Genomic DNA, 24,727 nt, shown 5'->3' with positions numbered 1-24,727 from the left:
GGAGAAAGATTACAAGGTAGAAGAACCCAGACAAACAGCTTTAGGAAAATAAAGACCTGATTCAACCTCAGTACATTTGTATTTGGTGTTGCCGCTTCCTTAATGAAAGTGAAAGTCACTCAGTCATGTCAGACTCTTTGAGACTCCATGGACTGCAGCCCTCCAGGCTCTTGTCCATGGAATTCTACAGGCAAGAATACTGAAGTGGGTTTCCATGCCCTTCTCCAGAGGATCTTCCAGACCCAGGGAAAGAGCCTGGAACTCCCTCACTGCAGGCAGATAATTGAGCCATGATAATTGAACAAAGAACTTCTAGGGGTAAAACCTACTAGCTTTCACTTTACCTACATAATATATATGTTGTTTAACCAGGGCCTACAAGGCATTATCAACTATTACGAAAGTGAAAGTGTTAGTTGCTCAGTTAGTTGTGTCAGACTCTCTGCAGCACCACGGACTGTGGCCCACCAGGCTCCTCTATCTACAGGATTCTGTAAGCAAGCATACTGGAGAGGGCTGCCATTCCCTTCTCCAAGGGATCTTCCTGACCCAGGGATCAAACCCAGACTCTCTGCATTGCAGGCAGTTTCTTTACCATCTGAGCCATCAGGGAAGCCTTAAAGTACAATATAGACGATACAGCTACGGTAAAATTTTTGCAGGTAGTGCCATCTTGTAAAACTTCCAGAGGAATAAACCTATTCTTTTGCTAAAAATAAGCAGAGCCAGATTATTCCACTCAAAATTAAATCTTATTTTTGAAATAACTACTCCATGCTGTGCTCCTGTAGTTATTTCTAGAAGTCAAAACTAAGTATTTGTTATTTTCTCAAATTCTACAAACTAGGGCCTGATTGAAGTTACTAGGCAACTAGGACTTTGAGTTCATTAAAATCAGGAACTGTCTTAATCATCTACACATCCTTTGTTCCCCACACGCTGTTTAGCACCTAATATACTGCCTTTAGTATTTGTTAGACTGAATAGAACTGTCTCAAGGACAAAAACCTCTCAGCTTCCCATTGATTAAAACAAGTCTTTGAAGTCCAAAAATGACTTAGCCAATGTAGTCCAGAACTAGATTCAAGAGGTGAGAAGAACAAGTAGCTATCTATCAATCTGCACGAAGCTTCTCAGAAAGAATCCTCTGTCCAAAGATTCCAGATGCAACCAGGCCTACCGTCTGTGGACAGTCATTTTTCTCTATAATATTCTTCTAAACGTTATCAAGAGAGCTCACATGAAGCCATGGATTGCCAAATCCAAGTTGATTAGATTGCTTCTCTAAACTGAAAGCCCCAGAAGAGTTGGATTCTATCCCACATAAAATCAGTATTTCTGCAGAGAAAGAGCATCATCAGAGAGCAGAAACTCTACAAGACCCCTACCTGGCCTCTAGCACATCCTGTTACCACTGCTCTTCTCTACCAGAAACATCAACCCCAGGAAGCACATCCTGATTAACACCCACTTTGATCAATAATCATTCTTTGGGAAGTCTCTCATTATTAATCATCATGGTACCATGCTATTCTAACAGCATCACACATCTTAGTTGCCATTTTACATTAAATAGACTGATTTTTTTCATTATCCTCTTTCTCACTAGTCTAAAAACTGCAAAAGGGCAATTTTTTTCCACCACTGTGACGTTGACATCTCGTGCAGTACCTGAAAGAAAATAGGTACTCAATATTTATTAAATGATTGAATGGGTGACTCATTGGGGAAGCATCGGGAAACCAAAAGGTTTTGCTTAACCATTAAGGCAGAAAATCTAAGGAGGGAAGAAAATTATTTTTTATAGTCAACTAAAGATGTAAAGTAAGAATTAGTTATAAATCTAAGAAAAGTCTGATGATGAAAGTAAAACCCTTTATTTTACCAGTGATGAAACTAAAGCTCAGATGTTGGGAAAGACTGAAGGAGGAGGAGAAGGGGGCAACAGAGGATGAGATGGTTGGATAGCATCATCGACTCGATGCACATGAGTTTGACCAAGCTCCAGAAGATGGTTAAGGACAGGGAAGCCTGGTGTGCTGCAGTCCAGGGAGTCACAAAGAGTTGGACATGACCAAACAACTGAACAACAAGTGGACTTGACATGAGTCTGAAACCCATATCTCTCATTCATTTATTCTTTCCATAACAACATGTTTTTAAATATAAGTAAATGGCCCAGTTTGATGAAAAACAATACTGACCTCACTTTGCCCAAAATTAAGAAGAATCAGTTGAGAGTAAAGAACATATGAATTCCAGTTCAACTCAAAAGAGCTTATCTTTAGAAAAAGGCTAGAATCATGATATATTCCTTATGAAAAAAGAACACAGACTATAGCTCCAAAGTAAATTTTAAAACTGGAACATGAAAACTGGGATGTATAAGAAGTTCTCAGTTTTATAAACTTGGTTTTACTAATTCAGAGCATACCATTAACACTCAAAAATACTGTTTATAATTACAATCATTATTACCAGTTACAATACATGTAGAAGAAAAGAGAGGCATGAGAAAATACACTATTTGGATGAAGATGGTCATCAGCAATGGCCGGAACTCTGCGGTGTTTCCAGTAAAGGCTGAATCAGAGAATAACTTGGGACAAGAAACCTTATCTTTTGAAGCCATGGGCACCAAATGCTTCCTAATTCTCAATTTTGCCTAGGACAGCTGGCTCTGTGCACCTCTCCACTGAGAGAACAGGGCCGAGGGTGATTCCTAAATTGTTTTTTTCTTATTTCATCCAAACTTTAAACTTTGTATTTTGTACTGGGGTATTGGGCTTCCCTGGTGGCTGGGAGGTTAAAGCTTCTACCCGCAATGCAGGAGACCTGGGTTCAATCTCCGTGGGATCTTGGAAATGGCAACCCACTCCAGTATTCTTGGCTGGAGAATCCCATAGACAGAGGAGCCTGGTGGGCTACAGTCCACGGGGTCACAAAGAGTTGGACACGATTGAGCGACTTCACTTTCACTTTCTTTCTATAGTCTATTAACAGTGTGGTGTTGGTTTCAGGGGAACAGCAAAGGGACTCAGCCATACATATACATGTATCCATTCTCCAACTGAAGCTAAAGTCTTCTGTTCTCTATAGAGAGGATCACACATTTCTGTAGATTAACCCATGATGGCATGTTCAACAGAGCCTAACTCAGAACTATTCTGTCTGCAACTCAATTACATACAATCCCAAAGTGGCTCTGACTTAGTTTTTAAGATTTGCCTCTCATTGTGCAAATAAAACACCTAGAAAATAAAATGAACCTCTCTCCCCTGCCAGAGATTAGACACCTCAATTTAGAGAATCATGATATGAAATTCTAACAGGGCAGAGTGCATTCACATAAAATGACATTATCAATCCTAAATAAAGAACATCACTTTCTTCATTCTTGCATGAGACAAGTGCTCAGGCCTGGTGCACTGGGAAGACCCAGAGGGAGCGGGTAGAGAGGGAGGTGGGAGGGGGGATCGGGATGGGGAATACATGTAAATCCATGGCTAATTCAAGTCAATGTATGACAAAAACCACTACAATATTGTAAACTAATTAGCCTCCAACTAATAAAAATAAATGGAAAAAAAAATAAAGTACAAAAAAAAAAAAAGTTCTGTCAGTGTACCTCATGTATCAAACAAATAAATGAACAAGCAAAAACTAACATACCTGAACTTTCTGGATACTCTCATGTATGTGTGCTCAATTGCCCCATTGTGTCTTGAGTCTTTGCGACCCCATGGACTGTAGCCCACCAGGCTCCTCTGTCCATGGGATTTCCCAGGCAAGAATACAGGAGTGGGCTGCCACTCCCTACTCCAATGGATCTTCTTGACCCAGGGACTGAACCTCTGTCTCCTGCATTGGCAGGTGGATTCTTTATCACTGAGCAACCTGGGATACTCTCATAGTAGACACTTATAAATGCTGGTGAAAATAATAAATCTAAAGAATTTCATACCTAATTTGGAACTGTAGTAAATCAAGCCTTAATTTATATACAATAGCTTAAAATCTGGTGCTCTATTAACTTATTTTTCAAATACAATCAAATTGGCCATATAAAATCTAAATTGGGTAGGTAAAACAACTATCCTGAATCACACCTGTATCACTTTTCAGATAAAACTATAACTTTCCTTCCATATTTCATGTTGGCTGAAGTATGCTGTCTTAAGCCAACTAAATATATATTTACTATCTTACTGAGGAAAAGTTTACATCATTGCCAAAGCCTTGATCAATGTTTTAAATGTTTTTTCTATTATAAGACTAAATTGACAGAATCAGTACTTGGCACTTAATATCTTAGTCCATATGATAACCCTATTGGGAATGGAGATAATAGCAAGTCATAAATTAGTCTTTTTTCAATTTTGAAATAGCATTTGGATTCCATTCCCTCACTACTTTTATAAACCTGGTGAAAGCGCTGTTCCTTGGAGTTATTGCCATATATAGAAAGATATCTTTCCTCATGAATTAATCTCAATCACAAATAAGGCTGTAAGAGAAAAATCATCCTAGAAGTAGTGTTCAAGTTCAAAGCCACTATAAAAGAGTCAGATACAACACCTTTACATCTCATGGACTTGAACAGTTGACTTCAATTTGGTAAAATAACCTAAAGAAAACAATTTGCTCCATCAAAATCTTCACCTACACTCATGAAATAGCCTTATTTTCAGCCAAACTAGGCAATACATTTTTACCAAGTGGCCTAGGGTTAAGGTGGGTCATATTGCTCGATGTTTCAAAACTAATGGGAAACCATTATCCATCAATTCTTTCATATAAATGGTTAATTACAAATAGCATAACAGAAGAAAAACTACAAAGCTGAAACCAGTACTTTTTCTAAGTCACAAACATCCTTAATAGAAAAATATTGAAGGCTTACATTTTTTTAAATCTACTGAAAATGTCCTGATTTTAGACTTTAAAAAAGCAAACATATTAGATAAGGACTGAATCAAGGTACATGGTCCAAATGCAAGTTCTTAGCCCAGTTAATTTTTTAAGCTATAGTCTATAATCTCCCTTTTTTTTTTTTTCATGGCCTAGCAATATGTGCCTTCTCCCTTTGTTCTGGGCTGTTAATAATAGTTCTCTCCACTCCCATTCTCACCAGAGCAGTGAGAGGCAGTCTTATTTCATATCTACAGTAAGTTTTTTCCTAAAACTCCCCTATTGTCATTGATGCTACTTTTGGGTTTCTGTGCTAAAAGTTAATTTTACCAATAGTGAATAAATTCTGACTACATTCATTTGATTATTAAAATATGAGCTTGTGTTGCTTTCCTTTTGCATAATCAATTTTTTTAAAAGACGCTGTGCAGAAAAACATATCAAGAGGAAACAAAGCAATGAATTTGAAGTAACTCTAATTTTCTCTATTTTTCTAAGACTAAGTCAAAGCAACAGTAAAAGAAAGGCCATTTTAAAAAAAAATGGCCTCTGAAAAAAATCTACAATACGAACTGGTGTTCATTTCATCAAGGTTACTTCAAAGATGGTTGCACATATCTAAGAATCAGACCTTGTAATTATGGGTTGGCTTTCTAGAGGTTTATTTCAAAATACGTGGGAACAGTCCATAGGTTTCTAGCAATGAGCCATTCATTTACCTGTTTATTGCAAATGATGACATGTTTTCCAACAGATTTTGAGGTCTGGTGGGTAAGACAGATAGGACATGAATAATAAGTGACTGCCCACCACGGTCTTAAGGCAGAGTTAAAATTCCAATTTTGAATTTTGTGGCTTTGATAGATGTCTCTTAGATCTTGCTCAGGCAGCTTAGTTTATAATGGCGAAACATACCAGAGTCAAAAGCAAGAAAACAAGGAGAATTTTTTTTTTAATCTTCAACTTTAAATCTTCTCCAGAATCAAAAATTATATACCACACAAATCAACACAGAGAGTTATTTGAGGGGGATAGGGGATCATTTACTTTAATATCTAGAGGGTCTCTTTACTCTCTGTGCCTATTGCCTATGGCAGTTGAAAGCAGTAACTTCTCTTTTTTTAATCTTTGAAACACTAGCTGTTGCCTGATCAAAGTTATTTTGCCTGTCTTGTTATCATTATTTCATCTTTATAGAATGGAGTAGCAACAATAAAAAGAAATAGGATTTTAACTAATCTCATCCTACTGAATTCCCCTGGGTTCTTTTGACATCAACATCAATTGAGTTCTTTTGTATAAGTAAAATTCTATTCTTTAAAAGCAGCTTTGGATTGGAAGAAATGGGCCCAGGGCCCAGAATGAAAATTAGAGGACAAAGTTTTGGAGTGAAGGGCATGGGTGGTTAAGAATGATTAAAAGTCTGAGGAAAAAGAGGGATTGAGTGGGTGAGGAGGAGGGCATATCAAGTCAGGGGGAACATTTCAAAGTTAGGGTACCTGATAGATTGCTAATGCTAGCATGTTACAAAGTGGAAACGTTAATGTTAGTTACAATCTTATAAATGTTAATGTTAGAAAATGCAAAAATAACTATTGAATATTTATAATTCAAACAAGTATGTGAAGTTTGGCTTATAGGGAGTCACACAATCTAATTTAATAGAAGGCACAGCCAGGGACCTGCAGGCAAAGAAGTCATTTAATAATGCCGTTATTTATCAATTATAAGTATTTTTGACTAACCAACTCTTATGGATTACTTTGTCTCATAATAAATGTTCAGTGAAGTAATTTTAAAGTCAATTAAAAACACAGTTCAGTACTGCTCAAGAACAATTACACTAAAAACTTTATCCATTTGGTTAATATTAGAGCATCAAAACAATCAGACAAAAGCCCATAAACTTACAGCAAGGTCGGTACAACAATACTGAACTAATGGTGATCACCAATAAAATCCAGGAGCAGCTGAAACTTGACACGCTAAGAACAAAACTCAGTTTTCCTTTACCAAATTTCACTAAATTTCCTAGGATTCTCAGTGGAACGACCACAATTTCAAATGAAAAATCTTAATTCCCTCAAAGCAGAACAAATTGAGTAATGTCATGTTTTTGTTTATTCCATCAAGTGTGAGAAATATTCAGGTAATAGCTAAAGTTTATTCTGAAGCGAAAGAAATTGAAAAAAATGTTATTGTACACAATACATTGTTTTGTCACATATTGTTACAGTAATGGTGATGACTTATTCTATGAAGCCCTAAAAATGTAACTAAAAATGATTAATCCACCAGTTATATCTAAAAATTGTCATGTTAAACATGGACAATATCTTTAATTCTAAAATTGGTGAAATCCCATGTTTGATAAAGTCATTTTTTTCCCTTTGTGTGTGTGCATGTGTGTCTGAAAAATAAGAAAAAATTGCTAATCCTATTTGGAATAAAATTTAAAAAACAGCAATCAGATGACTTGTCTAAATATTCAAGATAGTGATAATAGGAATAAAATTACAGTATAGGACTATAATTAAGGATCAAGTTGTGTTCTAATAAATCAACATGACTTAAGTCATCTACTGGGAGATAAATGAAACTGGGTAACATTTTTAGAGGGAAAATAAAGAGATATTAGCTGGCCTAAGGTAAATAGCCTTTTCTAAAAACCTCAGTTCGATTCAGTTGCTTCAGTCAGATCCGACTCTTTGTGACCCCATGAACTGCAGCACGCCAGGCTTCCCTGTCCATCACCAACTCCCAGAGCATACTCCAACGCATGTCCATCACATCGGTGATGCATCCAGCCATCTCATCCTCTGTCATCCCCTTCTCCTCCTGCCTTCAATCTTTCCTGGCATCAGGGTCTTCTCCAATGAGTCAGTTCTTCACATCAGGTAGCCAAAGTACTGGAGTTTCATCTTCAGCATCAGTCCTTCCAATGAATATTCAGGACTGATTTCCTTTAGGATGGACTGGTTGAATCTCTTTGCAGTCCAAGGGACTCTCAAGAATCTTCTCCAACACCACAGTTCAAAAGCATCAATTTTTCAGTACTCAGCTTTCTTTACAGTCCATCTCTCACGTTCATACATGACTACTGGATAAACCATAGTTTTGACTAGATGGACCTTTGTTGGCAAAGTAATGTCTCTGCTTTTTGATATGCTGTCTAGGTTGGTCGCAGCTTTTCTTCCAAGGAGCAAGTGTCTTAATTTCATGGCTGCAGTCACCATCTCCAGTGATTCTGGAGCCCCAAAAAATAAACTCTGTCACTATTTCCATTTTTTCCCCATCTAAATGCCATGAAGTGATGGGACCAGATGTCATGATCTTAGTTTTCTGAATGTTGAGTTTCAAGCCAACTTTTTCACTCTCCTCTTTCACTTTCATCAAGAGATTCTTTAATTCTTCTTCACTAAAAAACCTAGTCAATCACTTTTAAATGTACAATTCAATGGCCTTAAGTGCCTTCATGATGTTTTACATCACCACCACTATTTCCAGAATTTCTTCATCATCTCAAACAGAAACTTTGTATCCATTAAACAATTAAACTCCCCATTACTTCCCCTCCTCAACTCCTGATCACCACTATTCTATTTTCCATCTTAATGAATGTGCCTATTCTAGGTACCTCATATAATGCTGAATATTTTCAAGATTTATCCATGTTATGTATCATGTATCTAAATTCAAAGGAACAGATTTAAGGTAAACAAAAGGCCAGAAGGATGTCTTCTTTTACTAGGCAAAATTTTACATGGAGAACTTTATCCCAAAGTGATCCTATAGCCAGAAAATCAGACAGACTAAATGTAGATATTTTCTGGGAAAAAACAAAGAGATAATTGTTGACTTAATAGACTCTTTTTTAATTACTGGTCCAAGGAAATCTACTTAATAATCGATTTAACACATTCCCTGTATTCCAAGGCAATTAAAACTCTAATAAGCATCTATCCACTTGGTATGCAGTCTAACACTTGTCATCCACAAAATAATCACAGCATATTCATTCATTTCCATTCAACATTCATTTAAATTTTATGGTATCCTAAATTGCTCTAAAGCACACATATGATCATATAACTTCTATTTAACTTCTTATAAGTTCAAGTATCTCTTGAGGAAAACATTTATTATATCAATAGTGTTTTAAGTATATTAAGGCTTCAGGCTCTTTAACCCATTAATTTTTATTTTTTTCCTGCTTTTATTTAGGCAGTCAAAATCAAATGGGAAATACAAAAATATGGAATTAAATTAGTATCAAAAAAGACTGTATTTACACAGCACAAGGGGAAATTTTAAAGTGGCCCCTTAATGGTTTACTTGATCAGCTCAGAATATTTGAAAAGTTCATTTGGACTCTTAATTAGCTGATTTTCCACTGGTGGTTTTCTAGATCAATGGCAAATGATCATTCAAAGTTATGTGTTGAAGTAGAGTATCAACACTGGCCTTTCAAACTGGATTATTTTGCTGTATTAATATGATTAGTATTTATTCTAAGAAATAAGAAAAATTAAAACTCTAAAGATATTCTAAAAGTTAACATCTATTTCTCTAAACATAAAGACTTCTAGATGAAGAATTTTATTCATCTTGTTCCACTGATTTCATCAATCCATACTCAAGATTTCTTGGAACTAATATTCATATGACAGAAATATTAAAATGAATAAAGTTTCCCTTCTTCCACTTTTAAGCATGCTCACATCATGGCTGAGCAAAATGAGGCTAAGAGATTAAATTGACCTCTTTTAGACCAGAAAAGAGTATAAGTATGTGTTAAATCGAAATTTTGTTAAGGACCTGTACAGTGTTTAGTATCATGAAATGGTGGTTCTTTCCCCAGGAAAATTTTTGCTTTCACTCCATGTTCAGGAAGAAGGGATTTAGAAGACAAAAGGAAATAAAATAGGATGATTTCTCTTTGAAGTTGAGATAGCACAACCTAAGAGTAACAAAACATTAGTTATAGTCCATTCAGTGTGATTTTATAGGACTGTAAATGCTTTCAAACTTTATAGTCAATCTATTATGCCTTTTACCTAATTCCAGATGAATTACTTGTTCATTCATAATATAAAAAATATTACTAATTTATAAAAAAAAATGTCATATAGTCTAAACTATACTTCATCTTTTTCAATAACTTAGAGGCAGCTGGACAAAACACTAAGAATATGAAGATCCAGGAAGTAGTTACAGTAATGTTCAGAATCGTTTAAAAAGGTTGGAATAAGTCATTGACTTTCTCTAGCTGTTTCCTCATCAGTAAATGTGATTGATGACCTTTACAGTTTCTTTAATTTTTATAATTCCACTTTTTTAATCCTGGGAAATATTACAGTTTTGCCAGCATTCATTCATTTTAACCCATACTTCTCAAATTTTCCCACTTTAGCATCTTTCCCACCAAAGTATTTAATGGCAAAGGACATGGAATTCTATCCCTGGGAGTACTGAGTTCTGGCAGCACATCTCAAAGTGACTAGGACGTTTTCTGAAGTTCATCACTTTATTTTAAAATTTGTATTTTTATATTCTACTAATATGATATCTACATGCAGTATAAAAATAATCTCTCCTAAATCATCAACTAAATCAATGATGCAAGGAATTAATCAGACTTATCCTGTAACTTCATGACTGTCTTACACATTCCCATCTTTGAAATCACTTAGAAGGATTCCCAAGGCGCCACATCATCAGGCTATGTTTTCTGAGGATCAGTTTAATACCGGCCTCAGAGCTGACTGTAGTTGAGAATTTGTGTATTTTAATGAACAGGGCGTATGTGTTAGAGTCAGAGTATTTGAGTTCAAATTCTGGGTCCAACACTGATGGTGAGTGAAGTGACTTAATATCTCTGTGCTTCAGTTTCCTCATCTTTTCCTTATCTCTTAGATTGTTCTACTTCATGAGTTACTACTTGGGATATTTCTTACAACAGTTTCTGGAACATAGAGAACATTATATATCCACAAGCCACTGTTATCTTTTTATAGTTTATTTTTGGCTGTGCTGGGTCTTCCTTACTTTGCATAGGCTTTCTCTAGTTTTAGTGAGTGGGGGCTACTCTTTATGGTGGTGCATGAGCTTCTCATCGTGGTGGCATCTCTCCTTGCAGCACACAGGCTCAGTAGTTTGATTCCGAGTCCCTAGAGTGTGGGGGCTTCAGTAGTTGTAGCCCACAGACCTATTTGCTCCCTGGCATGTGGAATCCTCCCAGACCAGGGATTGAACCCATGTTCCCTGCATTGACAGGCAGATTCCTATCCACTGTGCCACCAGGGAAGTCCTATCCACTGTGCCACTGTTGTTTTATAATTGCTTTTTTAAAAATTTGAACTTACTAGATCTAAGATGTTTAGAATATCTCAATTTGGTTTCTAAACCATATTAGAAATCATTCAATATGAATTTATATTCCTCATCCTGATTTGCTCAAATGTGAACTAGCTACTTTCTGCTTCCAAGATGATCACTTTTATTAATTTTTTTCATGTTGGAAATAGAAAATTGTAAGAAATGTTCCACATACTAACTCATATACACAATACAGCTATTTTTTCTTTTGAGAAATAATAGTATATATCATGGACTAGTTATTAAATAGGGCATTATTTCTGAATTTAAAAGAACTTTTATTTTTATTTTTTGTTTTTGTGCGGGGGCTTCAGTAGTTGTGGCCCACAGGCCTAGTTGCTCCAAGGCATGTGGAGTATATTTTTTGTTGCTTTTTGTTTTTATTTTTATTTTTTGTTACGGAAAACTCTAAAAATAGGGAAATAACATAAAGGCAAATAATTTAATTACCAACAATTTCATCCATAATTAACATTTTGGTGAGTTTCCTTTAAATTATGCCACATTTTTTTTTCCATTTTTACCTACTTGTATATGTTTTAGTATTCAGCTTTTTTCTCAATGCCAAACATTTTTTAGGTTATTAAATATGTATATTTACTATATGAAAATAAATCTTTAAAGTTCATTTCAATATATCTCATATAAATGATATGTTGATATTAAATATATAAAATATTTGAATAACTGCCAGAGACTGTCTTTGTTTCATATTGGTTTTCCACTTTAAATATTTCTGAAAATCATTTACATATATTTATTTATATATGTATCATCTATATATATTTATTTGTTGCATCTCAGATTACTTCCAGACTAGGTTCCTAAAAGTTGAGTCCCTATTTCAGATGGTACACTTATGCTTCTACTTAGTTACACATAGCTCAACTGCCTTCCTGAAAAGAAGAACATATTAGTTTATATTTCCACTAATACATTGTGCAAGGTGTCTCTTGCACCTTGCACAATACTGTCATGAAAATTCTATCGATCATCCTTAGAATGATCTATAAAAAATGGGAAGTGCTTTCCTTGACTTCTTTTTGGACTCTTCTGAAGCTTGAACAGTCTCAGCTTCTTATTAGAAGTGGCAGGTTAGTTAGCTTTTTTATCCTTCAAATTCTTCATTTGTATGAAAAATACACTAGAATGAAAATTGTAATATTTCATAAAGGTGCTTTGAGGATTGAATAGTAAAGTACTAAGCACAGTACCTGACACGGAGGAGTACTCAGTATATACTGGGGACACCGAATGATTATTGAATCCTGTCTTAAACCTTATCTTAATTTGGTAGCATATTCCTTAATGGCTCAGCTGGTAAAGAATCTGCCAGCAATGCAGGAGACCTGAGTTTGAACCCTGGTTTGGGAAGATCCCCTGGAGAAGGGAACCCACTCCAGCATTCTGGCCTGGAGAATTCCATGGACTATTCATGGGGTTGCAAAGAGTTGGGCATAACTGAGTGACTTACACTTTCATGTAAGCTGTAAAACAGATAACTTTTATTTAGGTTAGTTCATTAGAGTACACACCAAATATATATCAGTACATGTAGTAGATCACTCATCTATTGTGCAAGGACCACAAATGTAGAACCACTGGAAGAGTTGCTAAACAATTCTTATTTGTTTTTATTTTTGAATCAAAGAAATAATAAAATTATTGTTTATATCTTGAAGACAATCCTCTGTTATAAACGTTAACTTTGTTCAAATGAGTCAGATGGTAAAGTGAATTTTGGCTCAAGGTCAGAGGAAATACTCTGATGTAATCTTGTCTAGAAACCACGGCAGCAGCCTAACCAATTGTTTCATCTTGTGCAGAAATGACACTGACCACTTGTGGAGGAGGAACTCCGACACTTTGATTACTCTTGGAAGGAAAAGTTCCAATGGCCATCACTAACAGCAGTGCCAGTCTTCGGAGGGCTAGTGATGATTGATGAGCCCATATTCAATTGAATGATAGTAAGTGGCATTAGAATTTCCCTTAATCATGTGAAAATGACTTAAATTACTATTGAATATTTTTCAAATCCTTACTCATTACAACTCTTCAGCTTGTAACTGCCTTGTTACTTTTCACCTGACTTATTGCAACAGCCTTTTAAGCATTATCCAATTTTTTTCCTGACCCTCCATCCATCTTATTCCTGCAGTCATCATCAAATGTGCACTAATTTATTCTCCACAGTGCATCCAGATAGCTCTTTCGATAAAAGTCAAGTTCAACAAATGGTATTTCCCTGTTTAAAAATCCATTGCCTTTAAGAGAAAAAGAAATCTTTAACTCCTGCTAGCAGGTTAGTTTTGTTTTTTTTTTTTCCTTTAAGTTTAGTGGGATCAAGAACCTGGAAGGCTGATTAGATCAGTTCCTATCAGGAGATCTGGAGTGGAGACTGAGAATGTGTTTTTCTAATAAACTTCCAAGAGATATTGATACTGCTAACTGTGGAAACACTTTGATAACCAGTGATTTAGAAAGTCATGCCTACCCACCGTGCCTCATTGCTCAACATGGTGCCTTCATATCCTCAACTTATTATAGTTCCTAAACCTCATCATGTTCTTTCTCATTTAAGTGTTTCTGTCCACGCAAATTCTTCTACCTGATGTGCCTATCCCTTGTGCCCAAAGGTTAATCACCAACTGCTCCCCCTTCTATGTTCCTTTCTCTCGCCCTGTGTCCTTATCATATTGTGCAGTAACTGCTGTATTATTTACACTCTGGGCTGAAGTCCTTGAAGGCTAGTTGACTCTTACATTCATATACTCAGTGCCAAGCAGAATGCCTGACACATGGCAGAAGGTCATTCAAATGATTTTTTTCAATGAATGTAGGTAACTCTGTCAAGCACAATGACTCAGAAATACCTTGACCATTTGCCAATGGCAGATTTCTTTTTTCCCTTCCATTTCCCCTCAGTGATGAGGATGAGTGGGAATATCTTAAAAGAAACGGACCCATGTGCTTCTTGTCTGGAATGGAGACAAAAGAGTGAAAAGACCACATCCCATTCTCAACATAGCAGAGAACCTGAAGAGGACAAGTGGGGAGAAGAAAACAGCCTGAAGCTCCAGGATAACTAGCGAAAAGGTGAACACAGGGAGCCCATAGAGGTCTAAGTCTAAGCTATAGAGAGCTTTGTGTGGGGACTCCAGGCAAATATTTTTAGTCTCTAGTCTAGTTTATGTTGTGCTTGGTTTTGGGTAGGAGATTCAAAGATTATAATCCTTGTTAAACACATCAAAAGAGGGTTATATTTCAGCTTAGAGTCAAGGTTTGCACAAATAGGATCTAACACTAAATATAGAGGCCAAAGTCTACCGTAGTGTTGGTTTATAGTACTGCTGTCTTCAAGGAAAATGTTTGTGTTCTGTTTATATACAGAAAGAAAATCTAACTCCTGAAATGTAGTGACTTCTCCATACTTCTGATGCTAAGAATGTTTTTATTAAAATGTCTTTCTACTGTTATATCAATTTAGCTTTTACCTAAAAGCTCTTAAAGGGCAATAACAAGGAATTAAATCTTATAGTCCACTTGAAAATCTATGATGATCAAAGAGAGTACATCTTGAGAATTGTCATGTTAAAATGTTTTATGCAAAGCTCAAGCTGCATATACTATTAAATAAGGTTTACTACTACAAGAATCAGTTTTTTAGAAAACCATTCATCCTGCTATCAGTATTTCATATGTTTAAGCTAGACTGCATCTACAGCTCACTAGGTCAACCAGAACTGATGTGGTACTTACTGTAAGTGTTGTGAATAATTCATATAAGAGGGTGAGAATTTTGCCATTTCCTATCTAGTATTAATCCTAGAACAATGTGTCAGTACTATCAATAGCTGATAGTAAATGTGTACTGAATAAATGGTAGCTGAATGAAAAGTAAACATGTTTGTCAATTTTTAAAATTCTATTAATATGGTAGAGACATTCAGCTGTTTCTGATTTATCTGTGGTCCCGAAATATTAGCAGTGGAAACAAATCAAAGAATAACCCAAATACGTTTTTATTATAAATTCATGATAATGGTCATAATGTGATCTCTAATTTGGTTCCAATTACACTGCTTTTTTTTTTTTTTTTTGGCAAGGATATGCTCTCAGAAATTGTATGCCAATTAGTCATGAATTCTATTGTCCCAGTAGTTTTTTGACTTAGCTTTTCCCCATTGCTTAGATGAGTTCCTCATCCTAACATTAGCTTGAACCATTTTCAGATAGGTCTGGATCTGCCTTTAATTTCTCTGTATATTCTATTTATTAGAAAATAGTCACTGGATCCAGCCTATAATTCACAGGGAGAGGATGATACAAGGCTGTAAAACTGGGGAATCAGGAATCACTGGGAGACATGCTAACTTCAACTACCACAGCTTCCTATTAATTTTTCATGTCTTGTCTCTGATTCCTACTAGCTTCTACTTTGTGTTAATATTTATTTTATTTGATACTGGAGTTCATACTTGCCAAGTACAATTCTATGCTTCAAGATGCTTATGCATTAATAAATGTAAAATCTAAAAAATATCACTCTCCCCTCAAAAAAAAAAAAAAAAAAAAACAACACTCCCAAACTCAAAATCTCCTGGTAAATTATAATTTAACCTAGTAGAAAGATGTCACAGACTTTCCTAGTGGTGCAATGCATAAGAATCTTCCGGTCAATGAGGGGACACAGGTTCGATCCCTGGTCCAGGAAGATTCCACGTGCTATGGAGCAACTAAGCCCGTGAGCCACAACTACTGAGGCCACACTAGAGTCTGTGCTCCTCAACAAGAGAAGCCACTGCAATGAGAAGCCCTCACATGGCAACGAAAATCCAGTGTTGCTAAAAATTAATTATTTATTTTTATAATATATTAAAGAAAAAATGCCAGATTAAAATTCCTAATTTTTCAATGTATCCTCATTTTTTTAAAAAATTATGAATACAGGAATTCAGAACTTTCAAGTTTTAGTTCAAATTTCAAATAGTCTAAAGTTTTTGCTTTTAATGATTTGAATAGGTGTTTCTGACTTGACAGCATTTATAAAGTTTGTGCACTTTTAACTTTACATTTTGCCTTTTCCTTTTCAACCAACGAAATCAAACTACCAATGCACATACTCCTTATATCTAGCAAACATTCTTTAATATCCTCCCAAGATCTAATGATGCTTTTTAACAAATGTGGAAAAAAGTAAAAAGTCTTATGATAAACGGAATACTAACTGGAATTTGAAGACAATTCAACCCATGAAGAACAATATTCTAAAGAAAAAAATAGCCACCACAGTATAGAATTTAAGAATTACAGAGTGGCAAAATAGTGAGAAATGGTGAATTGAGTTAAAGGATTTAGGAATTAAAAGTCTTTGGTAAAGGAGCATGAAATTGTTTCAAGCCAGTGTATCTTTAATTGTGGGGATGTCAAGTAATACTAATTAATCTCAATAATTCCTTAATCAACATTGACTTGAAATTTAAGGCTTCACTAGTCCCTAAAGACAGAATGTGGTCCACTGGAGAGGGAATGGCAAACCACTTTAGTATTCTTGCCTTGAGAACCCCATGAACAGTATGAAAAGGCAAAATGATAGGATACTGAAAGAGGAACTCCCCATGTCAGTAGGTGCCCAATATGCTACTGGAGATCAGTGGAGAAATAACTCCAGAAAGAATGAAGGGATGGAGGCAAAGCAAAAACAATACCCAGTTGTGCATGGGACTGGTGATAGAAGCAAGGTCCGATGCTGTAAACAGCAATATTGCATAGGAACCTGGAATGTTAGGTCCATGAATCAAGGCAAATTGGAAGTAGTCAAACAGGAGATGGCAAGAGTGAATGTCGACATTCTAGGAAATCAGAGAACTAAAATAGACAGGAATGGGTGAATTTAACTCAGATGACCATTATATCTACTACTGTGGGCAGGAGTCCCTTAGAAGAAATGGAGTAGCCATCATGGTCAACAAAAGAGTCTGAAATGCAGTACTTGGATGCAATCTCAAAAATGACAGAATGATCTCTGTTCGTTTCCAAGGCAAACCATTCAATATCACGGTAATCCAAGCATATGCCACAACCAGTAACACTGAAGAAGCTGAAGTTGAATGGTTCTATGAAGACCTACAAGACCTTTTAGAACTAACACCCAAAAAAGATGTCCTTTTCATTATAGGGGACTGGAATGCAAAAGTAGGAAGTCAAGAAACACCTGGAGTAACAGGCAAATTTGGCCTTGAAGTACAGAATGAAGCAGGGCAAAGTCTAATAGAGTTTTGCCAAGAGAACGCACTGGTCATAGCAAACACCCTCTTCCAACAACACAAGAGAAGACTCTACATATGGACATCACAGATGGTGAATACCAAAATCAGACTGATTATATTCTTTGCAGCCAAAGATGGAGAAGCTCTATACAGTCAGCAAAAACAAGACCGGGAGCTGACTGTAGCTCAGATCATGAACTCCTTATTGACAAATTCAGACTTAAATTCAAGAAAGTAGGGAAAACCACTAGACCATTCCGGTATGACCTAAATCAAATCCCTTATGACTATACAGTGGAAGTGAGAAATAGATTTAAGGGACTAGATCTGATAGACAGAGAGCTTGATGAACTATGGACGGAGGTTCGTGACACTGTACAGGACACAGGGATCAAGACCATCCCCATGGAAAAGAAATGCAAAAAGGCAAAATCGTTGTCTGAGGAGGCTTTACAAATAGCTGTGAAAAGAAGAGAAGTGAAAATCAAAGGAGAAAAGAAAAGATATTCCCATTTGAATGCAGAGTTCCAAAGAATAGCAAGGAGAGATAAGAAAGCCTTCCTCAGCAACCAATGCAAAGAAATAGAGGAAAACAACAGAATGGGAAAGACTAGAGATCTCTTCAAGAGAATTAGAGATACCAAGGGAACATTCTATGCAAAGATGGGTTCGATAAAGGACAGAAATGGTATGGACCTAACAGAAGCAGAAGATATTAAGAAGAGGTGGCAAGAATACATGGAAGAATTGTACAAAAAAGATCTTCACGACCCAGATAATCACGATGGTGTGATCACTCACCTAGAGCCAGACATCTGGAATATGAAGGGAAGTAGGCCTTAGAAAGCATCACTATGAACAAAGCTAGTGGAGGTGATGAAATTCCAGTTGAGCTATTTCAAATCCTGAAAGATGATGCTGTGAAAGTGCCGCACTCGTTATGCCAGCAAATTTGGAAAACTCAGCAGTGGCCACAGGACTGGAAAAGGTCCGTTTTCATTCCAATCCCAAAGAAAGCCAATGCCAAAGACTGCTCAAACTACCGCACAATTGCACTCATCTCACACGCTAGTAAAGTAATGCTCAAAATTCTTCAAGCCAGGCTTCAGCAAAACGTGAACCGTGAACTTCCAGATGTTCAAGCTGGTTTTACAAAAGGCAGAGGAAACAGAGATCAAGTTGCCAACATCCGCTGGATCATTGAAAAAGCAAGAGAGTTCCAGAAAAACATCTATTTCTGCTTTATTGACTATGCCAAAGCCTTTGACTGTGTGGATCACAATAAAGTGTGAGAAATTCTGAAAGAGATGGGAATACCGCACCACCTGACCTGCCTCTTGAGAAACCTGTATGCAGGTCAGGAAGCAACAGTTAGAACTGGACATGGAACAACACACTTGTTCCAAATAGGAAAAGGAGGACGTCAAGGCTGTATATTGGCACCCTGCTTATTTAACTTGTATGCAGAGTACATCATGAGAAACACTGGGCTGGAAGAAGCACAAGCTGGAATCAAGATTGCTGGGAGAAATATCAATAACCTCAGATATGCAGATGACACCACCCTTATGGCAGAGAGTGAAGGGGAACTGAAAAGCCTCTTGATGAAAGTGAAAGAGGACAGTGAAAAAGTTGGCTTAAAGCTCAACATTCAGAAAATGAAGATCATGGCATCTGGTCCCATCACTTCATTGGGAATAGATGGGGAAACAGTGTCACATTTTAATTTTTGGGGCTCCAAAATCACTGCAGATGGTGATTGCAGCCATGAAACTAAAAGACACTTACTCCTTGGAAGGAAAGTTATGACCAACCTAGACAGCATATTAAAAAGCAGAGACATTATGTTGCCAACAAAGATTTGTCTAGTCAAGGCTATGGTTTTTCCAGTGGTCATGTACAGATGTAACAGTTGGACTGTGAAGAAAGCTGAGCACTGAAAAATTGATGCTTTTGAACTGTGGTGTTGGAGAAGACTCTTGAGAGTCCCTTGGACTGCAAGGAGATCCAACCAGTCCATCCTAAAGGAGATCAGTCCTGGGTGTCCTTTCGAAGGACTGATGTTGAAGCTGAAACTCCAGTACTTTGGCCACCTCATGCAAAGATTTGACTCGTTGGAAAAGACCCTGATGCTTGGAGGGATTGGAGCCAGGAGGAGAAGGGGACGACAGAGGATGAGGTGGCTGGATGGCATCACCGACTCGATGGACATGAGCTTGAATAAACTCCGGGAGTTTGTGATGGACAGGGAGGCCTGGCGTGCTGCGATTCACGGGGTCGCAAAGAGTTGAACACTACTGAGCGACTGAACTGAACTGAACTGAGTCCTTAAAGGAAAGGATCACCTAATAGAGAGTGGGTCATTGTTCTTCATATCAATGTATGACAAAACCCACTGAAAAAATAAACAAATAAATAAAGGAAAAAAAAAAAAGATACTTCAATTTTTGAGATTACTCAAAAGGCATCAGGCTAGTGGTAGGTAGTCTTTCAAAGGCCTAAAAGAATGGAAATGTCAACCTCCAATCAAACCTTTGGTCAAACTTAGTGTATTTTAAATATGTACTTAAGCATTAAAAATCAATTGCAGTGACTGGAGAGGGGTTTTGAGAAACTGGAGGGAGAGGCTGATAATGAGGGTAACTGGCATATTTGTGATGCAAAAAGAAGGGGGAACAAAACCTTCTTGTTCTCATGAAACTTGCTGCCTGCGGAGAAGCCTAGCTGGGGAGAGGCCCTGTCTTGCAGTGTATCATTCCCAGGTATGAATAGCTGCTAACATCATAGACTGTCACACTCTCACACACTTAAGATACAACAGGACACCACTAGGAACTGCTCTTCCAGGCATAAACATGAATGAACACAGCTCAAATCAATCCTGAAAGGGGAAAATAAAAAGTATCCCCCATGCCCTCTTTGTTTACTAAGAAACCCCTTCCGAGCTCACAAGATGTACAAAAAAATAATAATAAATATAAAAATTAAAGCACACCATGTAATTTACCATGTTCCGATATTTGTTTAGTGACAGCCATTTCAGCAGAGCCTGGTAAACATATGCTGAGGAATCTTCCCTCAATCGAACAACACTCTTAATCACTTTTTATTATACTAGGGGATTTGTATGTGGACTGTCATTCTTTGTAATATAATTTCCTTATTGTTTATTTAAGAATCCTTATACTGAGTGAGGCTTGTGAAACTAAGCTATGAAGCAATCTAATTACTTCCAAGATCTGGTACACAGGCGCTTACTGCAAATGAGAAGTGTCTAACTATCTTCAGAGGGAGATTCGTTATTCAAAACAAGAAAATTCTCAAGGCAGGAACCTTGTTGTTCACTAACCCTGGGAATAATTTCAACTGGTTTCTTTCCAATCACTGGAACACCAACCGAAATGTTGCAGGTGTTTATCAATGTAATGATAGTCAACCAAAATTGTAAAGAGGACAGGACAGTTTTCCCTTTATTAAAAAAGATATTTTTGTGTCTAATAACATGGCTGAAAAGGCACCTCAGAATTAGAAAAGTCAATTTCACTATAAACCTTGAGTGAAAGCAGGTATTAAATTTTCCATTTGTCTAAGAGAAATGTTAGCTGTATTCCTTAATAACATGAGGCAGCATTAAGTTTAGCTTGCCTAAAAATCCAGTCTTAATTTTGCATCCATGCACTGAAGATTATTGGTACATATTCCTCTTTGCTAATCAATTGTAATTATCTCTGTCTTTAAGACAAAAAAGCCGCATGCTTGATCAAGCTGGGGAGCTTACAAATAAAAGAACAACAATGGCAATGGCAAAAAATGTTTCCAATACAGAAAAAACTATGAGTTTCTGTGCAAAGCAAAAAAAAAAAAGACATCACAATTTAGATTTGGAAAGCATTCTTTGTTCAGTCAACTTAAGTGATATAATTTAGAGAGCATATTCCTAAGTACTCAGGGTTAATTCATAGTGGAACTATGTATTAAGTAGTGAGTCTCACATGAACTTAAAAATAGTAGGTGCTCAGTAAAAAAATTTTTTTAAAGGACTTCTTTCTTAGTTTAATCATTTTAGGTACATCTCTGTCTTTATATTAAGTCACATATTACAAATTTTTTTCAACTGCCAGAGTTCTGAAAATTAATGGTTAGTGTTTTTCCTATCATTTCTTATCTGAGATAATTTCCAAAATGTGATTCTGTGAAAGGGGCAGATAATTCCTTTACAATGAGAAGAAGCAAAAGCCAAGAGAAACTGTAATTTGACCAAGGTGACATGAGTGGTCATCTCTGAACCTGAATCCAAGTCTTCTAACCCCATCACATCTCACCTCTCTGGTTGGTGGTTTAGTCGTGTCCGATTCTTGCAACCCCACGGACTGCAGCCTGCCAGGCTCCTCTATCCCTGGGATTCTCCAGGCAAGAATACTGGAGTGGGTTGCCATTTCCTTCTCCTCAGTAAAAATCTGATTGACATAGAGTATACATTAAAAAATAAATTTAAAGAAATAAGTGATTTCTCTTTAAGAGTCCAGAGAAGTAGATGACCTTTAGTTAAAAACAACAATTAATTTTGTAGGCAGAGACTGCAAATAGGACTGAAAGGTTAGCAGTTTGGCAATGTGCTTGTCCTCATAAAAGCATCAAGGTAAGTCCAGGTTGAAACCATATTAATGACTTCTCTTTCATGCCATGGCCTCCTTCAGGTAAAGGTTTTACATCATTAGCAAGCTCACTCAGCTCATTTATCAGAATTACTCTGACCTCATCATTTCATGCATCAACAATATTTTCTGAGTCACAAGTGCAGTAAGATGAAAACAAAGCTTAGAAGAATAATTATGTTACAGCTACTCCTCCTCTATTTTCATGGGTCAAAGAAAAGTCTTGCTTCTTAATTTGCTTAGATTATTAGTTTTCCAAATTAGCCAGATATCAAGAGGGAGGGAAACCTTTAAAAGTATTGTAAAAACCAGAGTGTATAAAGGCAAACATGGTCATGATATCTGCAGATACTTCCTTCAGATTGTTTAAGACTCTGCAAAGGAGTCTTATGGAGCCTTAGGAAGGAGTAACAAGTATTCCAAAAACACCATTATTAAGAAATCTTCATGGTGGAATTGCAGGAATGCCTGTACAACACTATTTTAGCTTCTAAGAAGTCAACATCCTTGAAGGCTGTTACAAATTGAATTTTTCATCCAGTCTCCAACCTCCAGGTAATTCAGGGGAAGCTTCCCAGAGAAATATACAAAAATAAAAAGTGGAAATGTGGAAAAATTAAATTAAGATATAGCTTATACCTATAAAGACCTGACAATTTAGTAAAGGAGACATTATCCCCATTCAGAATGGGACACAAACAATGAAGTATTTAGAACAAAGGAGGAAGAAATTCATTGTAACCTATAAAAACAAGTATGAGTTAAACCGGAATACATTTGATCAAAAGACATTCTTGCATGGAAGTCATTCTAAATGGAAATAATATCCAGCACAAAGGAACCAAAACAGAAAGTGTTCAGTTAACCTCAGAAATTTCTGTTTCTCGAGATAATTAAGATGGTTTTCTGAACACAGGAAGCCATAATAATCACCATTTATTGATTTCATATTTTTATTTGTCAAAACACTCTGCACTTGACATATTATCTTATTTAAGCCTCACCACAACATAGGAGATGTGCCTTATTATCTGTTTTATGAATGAGGATACCAGTAAGCCCTGTTGACTTAAAAATGTACAGTATGAAAGCTGCTTCAGTTTTTAGTCAGGGTTTTACTGAGGACTATAGTCTGGGAGAAGGGTTCTGAGGAACTTTTCTGAAGAGGAGCCAGTATACATACAAATTTTTTGGCTAAGAAAGTCAAGCATATATCCTGGTAAAATATTATTCCTAATCACAGAGAACAGATACCTCAAGTTAATGATTTCAGTGTGTGGGAAGATGCAAGAACTTGGGGTCATTACAATTCTTCCTGAGATATGCATCTAACTATCCAAGGTCAGTTTATCCAAAGCACAGAGTACCTCTCCTATTTCTTTTTTTTTTAATCCTAAATTCCTTTAAGAATGCATTTTCTAGTAGGTGACTGCATTGAGTTGCAACTTAACCTTGTATAACTGGTTGATGAACAATGTTCTTCTTTGGTGGTGTTGTTGACAAAGTAAAGTTAGCACTCAACCCACTGGAGCTAATTCTGATGTCTTATTCCCACACCATGTTGCCTTGCCTAGGTGAGATGTGGGAGGTGGAAGTCACCAGTTGGGATCTTGGTAGGTTATACTGGGGAGTCAAAGTGAGTTATATGTATAACCAGATGCCTCTTTTAGAAAGGATAAAATGTAATGAAATTAATTTGGTATAGAAACCTAGAAGGACCCTGCGGGGCTCCTGGGCATGAAAAGCCTTTATGTCCCCCATTTCTTGTAGGCTCAACTCCAGTCTCCATCACCTTCCTCAAGTTCCAAAGGGTAGATTCAAATAGTTGCTACTCAAAGGAAGAGAATCCGCTCCCCCACCCCCACCCCACAAAACCCTACTGGAGGCAAGATTAAAGGGAAGAGAGGAAATCACTAGGAGACTAACCACCCGAGACAAGATTAAAGAACTTACCTTGTCAGAGACCACAGCCTTGAACTATTGCTGTGAAACTCCTCATCAAATCCTCCCAGTTGGGACACACAGCTTTTGAGGGTAGGAACCTACTGCTTCCCCTTTACTTGGCAAAGCAATAAAGCCATTCTTTCCTACTTCACACAAACTCTGCCTCTGAGATTCAATTCAGCCTCAGTGCAGGGAGGCCTATCTTTCAGCATCAGTATATCCATGACAAGGGTAGATGTAACAGGATAGAGACTAGAGGTCACTGTTACCCATAAGGAGAGAGAAGCCAGGCTGGCGCTCACCTGGATAAGGAGAAGGTGACAGAACCAATGAACCAAACACTGCTATTCCTTCAGGTGCTTTTGATTTTCCTCTTTCAAAGTCCGTATCCCTCTTCTGTCGACTTGTTCCCTTTAAAAAGGCTAAGTGCAAACATTTATTGAGTATCTATCCAATACTACATAATATTTATTTAATTCCACAGTGTTTCATTTTAGAAGTTTAGATTCACCTGAGTTAAGTAACTTGCTCAGGGTAAATACCCAAGCCACAGAGCTGTCTTTCAAA

At 36.8% G+C, this 24,727-nt stretch overlaps 1 protein-coding gene across 9 annotated transcripts in view; it reads right to left on the bottom strand.

Moving 5' to 3' along the window:
* LOC122446204 (cGMP-dependent protein kinase 1-like) overlaps positions 1-24,727 on the bottom strand; it is an 849,064-nt gene that overhangs the window by 322,983 nt on the left and 501,354 nt on the right. For 4 of the 9 annotated variants that reach the window (XR_006270818.1, XR_006270819.1, XR_006270814.1 and 1 more), the window contains one exon: positions 24,463-24,582. The exons of 4 other annotated variants lie outside the window; for them this stretch is intronic. The gene's annotated coding sequence lies outside the window, so the exon portion shown is untranslated. Of the gene's footprint in view, positions 1-19,781; positions 24,583-24,727 lie in introns of those variants that run through there. One more of the 9 variants, XR_006270815.1, reaches the window with a different exon arrangement.

This window comes from Cervus canadensis, chromosome 8 (assembly GCF_019320065.1).
Source record: "Cervus canadensis isolate Bull #8, Minnesota chromosome 8, ASM1932006v1, whole genome shotgun sequence".
Lineage (NCBI taxonomy): Eukaryota > Metazoa > Chordata > Mammalia > Artiodactyla > Cervidae > Cervus > Cervus canadensis.
This window is presented reverse-complemented; position numbering and strand designations above follow the sequence as displayed.